This window comes from Humulus lupulus, chromosome 4 (genome assembly GCF_963169125.1).
Source record: "Humulus lupulus chromosome 4, drHumLupu1.1, whole genome shotgun sequence".
NCBI classification, from domain to species: Eukaryota; Viridiplantae; Streptophyta; class Magnoliopsida; order Rosales; family Cannabaceae; genus Humulus; species Humulus lupulus.
In genome coordinates, this window is record NC_084796.1 from 138,877,175 (window position 1) to 138,887,831 (window position 10,657).

The window sequence follows — 10,657 nt, forward strand, 5'->3', positions numbered from 1 at the left end:
ACAGATCACAAATATATCCACATAATAATGTGGTCTCAACAATTTATCACATTTATATACAGTTATGCCCTCAACGGGCCAAAGTTACAATTATGCCCTTTCTAACCTAATCAGGGCCTACATGCACACTAATACACATAGTCATGCATCTCAAATATTCAAATAGACATATAACATACTTTTAATCATTAAATAACATATATTCCAATTATGCCCTCCCGACACACTAATCAAGGCCCTTAAGCCTCATTAGTAAATTTGGGTCGTTACATTGTTAGTAAGTCATCGATAGAGGATTGACTAACTGTAATGGTTATAACAATGGATAACGTATTTATGGTTTGGAAAATATGTTCTATGAATTCAAGAGTTCAATTCCAAGTCTATAGTGGATTCATGAGGAATTAATAAGGTAGTGAAATTATTCGTAAATAAATTCACGGTAACTTATTAGAGCTTGATTTCATAGATCAATGGTCCCCGCATCACCTTTGAGTAAATCATCTAGAATGTCTCAGTTAATTGATTTAATTATCAATTAGGATTTTTTAAAGTTGACTAGGTCAATTTTGGAAAATTTATAGAGATATGAGATTTAGAAAATAAAAGAGAATCTTTGGGTAAATTTATTAATATTGATAAATTGGTGTCAATATAAATAAATAAAATTAAATCAAGTTTCAAATTATAATTAGTTAATTTGAATAAGGATTTAATTAATTAATTAAAATAAATAAATAAAAGGTTTTGAATTTAGGCCCAATTGGGTGTTAAATTCAAAATAAAGGTATTGGGCCCAAGTCCATTTGTGGGAGCCCAAGGCTTTTATCTTTTTGTTTATTATTTTAATTAATTAAAAATTTAGATTTAAATTTAAATAAAGCCCATTAAGTTGTCTATATAAGGAATATGATATCTAGGGTTTTCATAAGTCAGTCTTAATTGATTCATTGGGTAAGTGAAAATCTAGACACTCTAATCCTTTCTTAGCCACTATCTCTTCTTCTTTTCTAGATCTCTATCTCATGTGTTGAGAACTAGCCCACACTAGTTCTAGGTTGATCAAAGGCTTGGTGAGGAAGACTGTGTTGCTGATCTAGTTCAATCTCTTGATAATACTCTGCTACAGAAAGGAATCAAGGGTTAGAGAGATTGAAGGAAGGAGTTGTTCCAGTTCCGCTGCGTATTCGTAAGTTTCTACATCATTGTGTTTATGTTAATTTACGAATCTAATGTTCATATGTATGTCATGTTATTCTATGTTTCTATTATGTGTTTGGAAAAATAATAGGAAGCATGCATCTAGATTTAAATTCAAAGATCCTACAGGTAAGGCTAGGTCCTACAGTTTGTCCCATACTCTTAAAAAATGGTGGACCTAAAATTGAGAGTGTTTTCAACGATGATGATACCTTTGGGATAGTTGTGGTCATAACGTACCACCAAATGATTCACACACTGGAGGAGGGTTGTGTTTAGGTTAGGGTCGATATGATGATAACTAACAAGATGGTTAGAGTTGATTGAATTAGCTTATAACTGGCAACAACCGGATCCAACTCTCTATATGGGTTACCTTGGCCGGAGGGGCCAACTGTTGCCCCAGACGTAACTCATTCTGGATCAGACCATTGATTGTCCTCAGGAACTCACCTTTTGCGCATCAACAATGCCTCGTCTTCCTCCTCTTCGATGTCTTCATTGGATGGTAAGGCTTCTTGAGGAGGGGGGAGCTCGAGGATGACAGGATGAGGAACTCGGGTCCTGAGAGCCAGCGTCTGGACCTTGCTGATCAGGTTGTAGACCATCATGGTGGCGTCATTGAAAACCTGATGGTAGTCTTTCTCCCTTGATGGAAGACTAGACAAAGTCTCATATTGACCCCCAAGGGTCACAGACTGCTCTGTCCTCACGAATATAGCTACACAAAGAATGAACTCAGTTAGAATACTTAAAAAAAAGTGTGAAAGCAATAAGAAAGTTCACATGTTGAATTCATAAAGATAGAGGACTTTCGAGGGCAGTTAAAGTATCTGTGATCGCAATTCTTAAACCCATTTTACATAAAGAACAAGTCTTTATAGTCACTTGGGTGGGTGGGGAGGTCTATGATAGAGGCTGAGTTGGGAAAACGAGTGAGGTAGTAGAAATCATCACCTTGCCCCTTTTGGTCAGGACTGGCCTTGAGGCAAAAGAAGTACATAATGTTTGTCGGAGTGAAGACCTCCCACTCGTACCTTAGAAACAAATACTTTAACCTCGCCAAAAGTCTGTATCAGTTTGGTGGGAGCTGGAAGTCTACAAAATACTGGTCCAAGGGGAGGAAGGTGCCTGCCTTCAGGTACTCATCACTCCAAGCTCCGTAGTCATCTTGGAGAGGGGTGTAGCTCTGCTCTCCTTCTAACGGAGGTCTAGCATGGAGACCATCAGCTCCCATCTTAATCCCATGAATCAATAGGATCTTGTTAACTTTCCCCTGAGTCGTGATTCTGGATACTATGTGCTCGGCCTCGAAGAATGTGTTGGGGTCGACCACGATTTCCCTCTCCACCATAGGGCTGAAATGAGGGATGGGAGAGTCAGAGGTGACCTGCTTGCCTTTATCTTTGATCTGAGCAGAGGAGCTCATAGTGTTTTTCTTTGTGGGGGACATGATTTAGATCGCCTGATGACAAAGTGGCCTATTAGCGGCGACCTAAGACAATTACTAGCTACGACGTTACAAGTACGAAGATCTGAGGGTTTAAGTTGTTTACTTTGGGGATTTAAAACTTTTCACAAGCTAAGATGTGTTCTAGCCTTAACGCGTGGTCCTAGGACACGCGCTTGGATTTCTTAAAATTCCCTGATACTCTGGGATTCGTGTGTCAGACTTGTCAGACCCACTACTTTTCTTTTGAAAGCGGTTTAATGCAAAACTGCTTAAGGAATTGTAACCTTTAAGCTACCTAGAACCATTCCTAAAAACCCTTGGCTTCTACACCCCAAACAGGTATTCTAATCAATTTACTAGTAGAATTTTCTCTGTAAAACCTAGAAAATTTGCCTAGTTTTATGAAAACCTTATTTCCAAATAAGCTTTAGTATCGTTCATTTAGCCTAAACCGAAACCTATTTGCTATTTATACTCAGACGTAGCCTAAATGACATTGAGCAAAGGACATTTCTCACAGTAAAAAAAAACTCACTTGAAAGCAAAGAATTGAAAGTTTCAAACCAGGGGAGGAAATACTTACAATTTATATCATCGGTTCAAAGAAAGTGTCGATACGTCCACAGGGAACTCCTTGAAAGCCTCTGAAAATTTGAAAGGCGATGAAGGTTTTTTTGGGAGAAGTTGGAGAAGAAAAAGGGAAATTTTTTTTTTGAAAAGGAAACTATTTTAATGCAAAGGTGGTTAGGGTTCAGGTCTGATCACCCTATTTATACGTACACTACAGGAATTAATTCGAGCATTCTAATTGGGTTAGCTTGAGATCCAAAGGCCAAGAATAAATGAACCATACGGTGACAAAAAGTTGACAGGACAGTTGTCACAGTCCTCTAAACCCGAACGGACACCAATTACAAACAACCACATGTCCAGTACTCGAGTAGTGGACAGGCACGATTTTATACGGCAGAAGCCTAAAAGCTTCTACTATGCATGTCAAAAAGTGACGACATCAAGCACGAGCAGGAGCTTGGGGGAAATTTTGCACCCTAAAATTAGCACGAGTTCAATTACTCAGCTCGGGTACAGTTGCATATGAATATGTGGGAAAATAGCCAAGTAGAACATCTGGTTAACACTGATGTGAGCAGCTCGAGCTGGGACTTGAAAACACAAAATATAGGTTGCTATTAGACTGCCTCTTAGGATAACAATCTAGTTCGAGACTTATAGTGGCCGGATCTGCATTTGGGCACTTTGAGCTTAATACGAAATAAGGTTCAGATAGTCTTTATACACCAGATTAGGTGAGATATTCAGCTCGTGGGAACCTGGTCAGAATGCGTACTGAAGGATCCCAAGAGATTCGGAGGCTCCATACACGCTCATTAATGCCCAAGTTGTATTGCATATCTATCATTTATTATCCGAGATAGAAGTGGTATATTCTATTATGTTATCAAATCATATCCCAAAATAAATGGGAATAGTCTATATTAACTATATATCTTATTTGTTCACGCGATTACCTAAACCTGTCCAGAAAATTACCCTATAAATATAAGGGATAATGGACAGGGAAGGGGAAGACTTTTTGTATTACTAAAACTCTGCAGAAATTGTGAGATAAAAGCAATAATACTGTCTCGTGGACTAGGTGGATTTTAACCACTGAACCATGTAAAAATTGTGTGTGTACGGAAGGGTTCTTGTTATTTCATTCCGGTTTACAATTTAGCACTAATATCTCTATTAGATTACTTAATCTACCATTGGTGAAAAACCGTGTCAACAATACCCATCAATCCATTTAAGCCCTCTTCAATTGTGTAGCCCCATACCTACACATCCTGAGAATCATCACACTTGACCTTCCCAAGGCGATGTGGAATTGCACAACTTTACCTGGTCTTTCCCTCTTCCGCCCGCCCTGTCTAAGGTGCATGACGTGTTTCATGTATCCTTGTTGAGAAAATACATACGTGATCCCTCGCATGTACTCAGATATGAGAACCTAAGTATTGATCCTCAACTCTTCTATGAGGAGAAGTAGGTGATGATTCTAGACCGAAACGAAAAAGTGTTGAGGAACAAGATGGTGTCATTGGTAAAGGTGCAATGGTGTAACCATGGCATTGAAGAGGCAACCTAGGAAACAGAAGACAAGATGAGAGAGTTGTATCCTCATTTGTTTTAAGTTTCGAGGACGAAACCTCTATAAGTTTTAGGTATTGTAACGTCCTGCGTTTCGGGTACCTTTAAACGACTCGAGTCGGGATTTTTTTTCCCTGAGTTAAGAATATTTTTTTAAATAATATTATATTTTGTTTGGAATTTATTTCCATGAGTTATTGCTAGCCAAATTATGAATTTTGTGTTTAAAAGTCAAGATAAGACTTTCGGTCTTGGACCGACACAAAAACCTGATTGGGTAAAAATCTCAGAAAATAAAATGAAAAACTATGGAAAATATATATTTTGGGCATAAAATACATTCATAAAAATTAAATTTCGGTCAAAAATAATAAACCTAAGAGAAAATGGAAATTTTAGGACATTTTGTGTTAAATGCTTAATTTTTCCGAATTGGGGAATTTTATTCCATAAATGGACCTTAGGTTAAGTTTTATTGGGTGATTAATTAAATTAAATTTGAGAGACATTTAATTTAATTATTATGTGTTAAGTTTTATTTTTTTTTCTTTTTAAAAAATATAATAATAACTTTATTATGAGTGAAAAAGGTTATAGAAAGTCAATTTGGATTTTTCTTCTTAGGAAATGTTTATTAACCTTTATAAAAAAAAATATAAATGAATAAATAGAATGAGGTAGCTGGTCATGTGAGGTTTTAAATGGTGTGAACAAAATTTTAATTAAGTTTAATCCCATTTATTTTAGTATTAGGGTAAATAGGCAAGTGGGTAGTAAAACACTCAAGTGTTTTAGGATATTTTATAGAGTTGTATAAACTCTTCTAACCCCCCAAAACCGACTGTAATGCCCTGGATAACCAAGACCGTTACACTGCGTGTTTATAAAGTGTTGGACTTGCTAATAAAGTTATTTAATTAAAAACGATCTATTGAAACTATAAAGGAACTAGGGTTAAAATGTTTTGGTCTCAAAAGTCACATTTTTCATTAAGAAACGTTATCTGTTTGCACGGGATCCCAAAAATAATAAGTTTAAAGACCATTTACAAAATTCATAAGGTTTAGATACAACAACCAACCATATTAAGGAAAAACAGACAGTTAGGCAATTCTTGTCCTGATCCACTCCTCGACCATGGTGATCGAACATCTGGCTATGTACATTGCACCCCGAAGCTCTCCATCTCAGGCTTGGTCCAGCCTACCTTTGCCTTTACCTGCACCACGTAGCACCCATGAGCCAAGGCCCAGCAAGAAAACACAACAACAGAGCATAAGCAATCAACAGACAAATCAACATCTCATTCTACATCACATAATCTCAACCATATAATCATTCAGTATAATCAAGTAGTCAACATGCTAAACATATCAACTCATATCATATATCAGATCACAAGTGATAACTAGGGCTAGCGCTCTCAGGCTGCTCCCTCCGTTATCCCACTGACTCCGGCCCGCTTAAACCGAGCTCAGTGAATATTAAGCTGTCCTTGGCTACTAGTGGCCAAGTCGCGCCCTGTGCGCTAATATTATGTACGGCACTCTTAGGCCGCTTCCATAAGTCCCATGGCATAATACCATCATTGACACGATACAAGTATCGGGAGCACTTAGTCCCATCACAAACATATAACCAGGTACATTTTTCTTACCTTTCAATTCACTAGCTTTGACCCCTCGACTCCTTGAGCATGATCCCCCTCGAGCCTTAGTGCTTACCTAAACACAACCATAGGCCAAAGTCATCATCAATCCTCAAGTCCAAAACCTAGCCTCGGGGCCAATCCCGAGCCCCCGGGAAGTCCTAGTTCCCCCAAACAAAGTGGTGGAATCAAACCCCAAACTCTTGAACAAAAACTCTTGCAAACAACCCTAAAATCCCCTACAGAAGACAGGGTAGCGCTACAGCGCTCATGGGAGGGCGCTACAGTGCTACAAATAGAAGCAAAATCCCCTCAGCAAGCTTGGCCTAGCGCTATAGTGCTCAAAGGCTAGCGCTGTAGCGCTAGTCACAGACAGGCTAACACCAGTTTTTCCTTCCTGCGATTTCCTCGAACCAACCTCAACCAAAACTCTTCCAAATCTTTCCCAACCTCAAAATCAACCTTATGACCATACTCCACTCATCCCAAGCACCCCAAATACCTAGAACTAAAGCACATGCATCCTCAAACTCAAAATTCACCATAGCCACTCCCAAACACTAAAACTCAGTAGAAACCAGTTGAATAACAAAGTTTCGAGTTTAGAATTTATACCTTTGGTGGAATTTCGACCTCAAGCTGCCTCTAGACTTCCTTGGCTTGCTCTTCCTCAACTCTTGGCTCCAACTTTCCTAAAATTCCCCATCAACAGAGCTTAGATAACCTAGCTAGGAACCAAAACCAGAGCTGAAGAAACTTACAGAATTTTACCTCAAGTGTTGATGAACTCTTGCTAAACCTCTGCCAATTTCTCAATCCTAGATTAGGATTCTTGATGCTTAGCCTAGCCCAACTCTCCTCTGAGCTTTGCTCCAAAAATCCTTAAGGAACTGATGAAGGAAGCTTAAACCGACCTTAGAAAACTCTCTCTGTTTTTCTCCCTTCCTTTTCCTTCTTTTTCAGACTTCTGCACTTCTCTACAATTTCCACTAACATAAAGTCTCAATAATTCCCATATTTAGAAATCCAAATGACCCTAATGCCCTCCCCTTTATTTCTAATCCTTTAGTCCACTTAAGGGCATTCTAGTCATTTTACCCAATTCCCGCTAACTCCTCGAGTGTCTCTAATACTTCCCACTTAACTCCCGGTACCTAATTAATAACCAATAATATTCCTCAATGTCAAGATAGACCCCAGTATATTCACTAAATTCACATTTATACCCCTGGACTCACCCCGAGCCGGGTATAAATCCCCGCCACGACTTTTTCGCTACTTTGCTCACTAGGATCGTCTCGAGTCACAGATCAAAGATATATCCACATAATAATGTGGTCTTGAAAATGATCACATATATCAATACAGTTATGCCCATAATGACCAAAATTACGATTATGCCCTTCTAACCTAATCAGGGTCTACATGCATACTAATACACATAGTCATGCATCTCAGATATTCAAATAATCATATAACATGATTTAAATCATAATCATTCATCTTAATCATTAAATTCACGCGTAATTCCCATTATGCCCTCCAGGCACGCTAATCAAGGCCCTTAAGCCTTATTAGCGAATTTGGGTCGTTACAACTATCCCCTCCTAATGAGAATTTCGTCCTCGAAATTTACCTGAACAACTCGGGATACTAATCCCGCATCGCTGTCTCAAGCTCCCAGGTCGCCTCCTCGACCTTACTATTCCTCCACAACACTTTAACCAGAGGAATCGTCTTATTCCGCAATACTTTATCTTTTCGATCCAAGATCTGAACTGGTTGCTCCTCATAAGCCAAATCTTCCTATAACTCCAAGTCTTCATACCTTAACACATGAGTCACGTCTGAGACATACTTCCGAAGGATGGAGACATGGAACACGTCATGAACTCCAGACAACGATGGTGGCAAGGCCAACCTGTAAGGTTATGGTAGTTTTATATTTAATGCTTAAAGTTTCTTATTGGTGATGTAATAAGGTTATGGTAGTTTTTTTATAATTTTTATGATGCTTTTGTGCTGATTTTTGAAAATAGGGACTGAAACCCCCAAGAGTTTTGTTGGAAACCCTAAAACAAAATACATGTTTTGAGCTGTGACTTCCAAGGGGTCAAGCATCTACTGTATATTGATTTTGTAAAAATTAATTGCACTGCGATGTTTTTGAGATTGATTACATAAAATTGAGCTTTTGAAACACTCAAAAGTGTTTAAAAATGAGTGAGTTATGCTATTTCAAAGTTTAGGTAAAAAAGTTGTTTTTTCGTATTCTTAATTTCGGGACCAAGTTTGGACAGCCACTGTCTAGGGCAAATGAACCCAGATTTTTCTAAAATTTGGTGGAAATATTATTGGCATAACCTCCTTTTGACCTAAGATTTTTCTAAAAAATAAGGACTTGAAAATAAGGTCATTTTTACCTCATTGTTGGAAAATAATTTCACCAATAAAAATTCTCCTTTTGACGTAAGATTTTACAAAGACCTAAATGGCATACCAGAAATGGAATTGGGAAATTTTGGTAACAATTGGGTAAGTAAATTTCAAGTTATGAACTAACAAAGTATGTAGTTAAAAATGAGAAAAATAGGGTTTTCAAACTTAGTGTAAAAATGAGATTTTGGAACTTAAGGTAAAAAGTGAAAATTAGCTTATTGTAAGATAAAAACTTGGTAAGTCTTTAAAACATATTTTGACCTAAAATACCACTTTGAGTTAAGTGTGAATTATTTTTATTAAAGAACTTTTTATTCTTTTTAAAAATAAAATATTTAATTTATTAATAAGTTGATAAATTAAGAGAGGGTTTAAAACCCTATATTTTGAGAAAATAATTAAGTAAATTAATCTTCTAGTAAGTAAACTTGATTAATTGATTTTGGAAAATTAACTAGTCAAGATGGGAAATTTTTAACGGTTTTCCTAATTAAGATAAATTAAGTTATTTTCTTAAAATGGTTTTTAGAGATTAAAACCTTAAGAGAAATAAAAGGAAAATTAAGAGTTGTTTTCTTGAAAAAAATAATTAAGGAATTTAATTAGTATTTTCTGGATATAATACCGGCTAAAATATTCTATATATTTAACCGACTTATTGAAAGTACATGTTAATATAATTACCTTTAAAGAATAAGATTTTTAGCAGATTGCGGGAAAATACTATTGTGATACCCGAGCCTAGGTATCAAGACCATAGGATAGGTCTCCCCGAGACTTAGGGTTTAGTCTCAAATATTTTTTGTATGAATTTCCTTAATGGGTTTAAAACCAAATAAGGATCATTAATCCTTACAAATAATTTTGAAAATGACCAAACTGCCCAAAATAATAATAATGAATTATGAAGCGCCATAATTAATCCGAGTATACTATATGGATAATTATAGTATTGACTAAAGCATAACTGGACTATATATTGGAGGGTGAAATCCTGCTAAGAGCTAAGGACTCCAAGTAAGTCAACTTATATTGTGTGGTTGCAACATGAAACAACTATTGCATTGTATGTTAGTATAGGGACACATGCACACATATACATTGTCGTAGAAATTTTCTTAGAGACGTTAGTCTAGTGAGTGTTGATTTAGAAAATATGATCGGTAGATATACGTCATATCCTAGACGGCTGATCCCCATCACACAACTTGATTTTATTATGTTTGGTTCATTACTTCGACGAGTGGCCAAGAAGTGAGGATTGCTGGTTAAACCTAGGGGCGCCAAAATAAATGGGACCTAGGGGCCCTCATGCTTACTTAATCAGTGAACGATTAGGACTCGAGAAAGTGCTCTGATAAGTTATTCCCAGATAGTAGCCGTGAATATTGGCCATTCAATGAGAGTGCCTAGAGATACTAGGGGTTGCCAAGTTTGAGTGAGGCTTAACACCCTAGGGGTAACTGGTCACCAGCACCACTGATTAACATAGAAGTCTCTGTAAAATCGTGTAACTTCGATTACACTCTTGGATAAGTAACGATGCCCTAGGTAACATGATAGTTACCCTTGATGGGGGTATTTATTGGCTAGATCTTAGTGTTGAGACTCGTTTCTCTCTTACAGATTAGCATTTATGTTGGAGGGTGTGTTACGCCCAAATTGTTGATAAGAAATAGTTGTGATATATTATATCTACTTGCTCTGGGATTTTCTGAGTGCGGATATTTATTTGTTGATAAGAAATAGTTGTGATATAATAT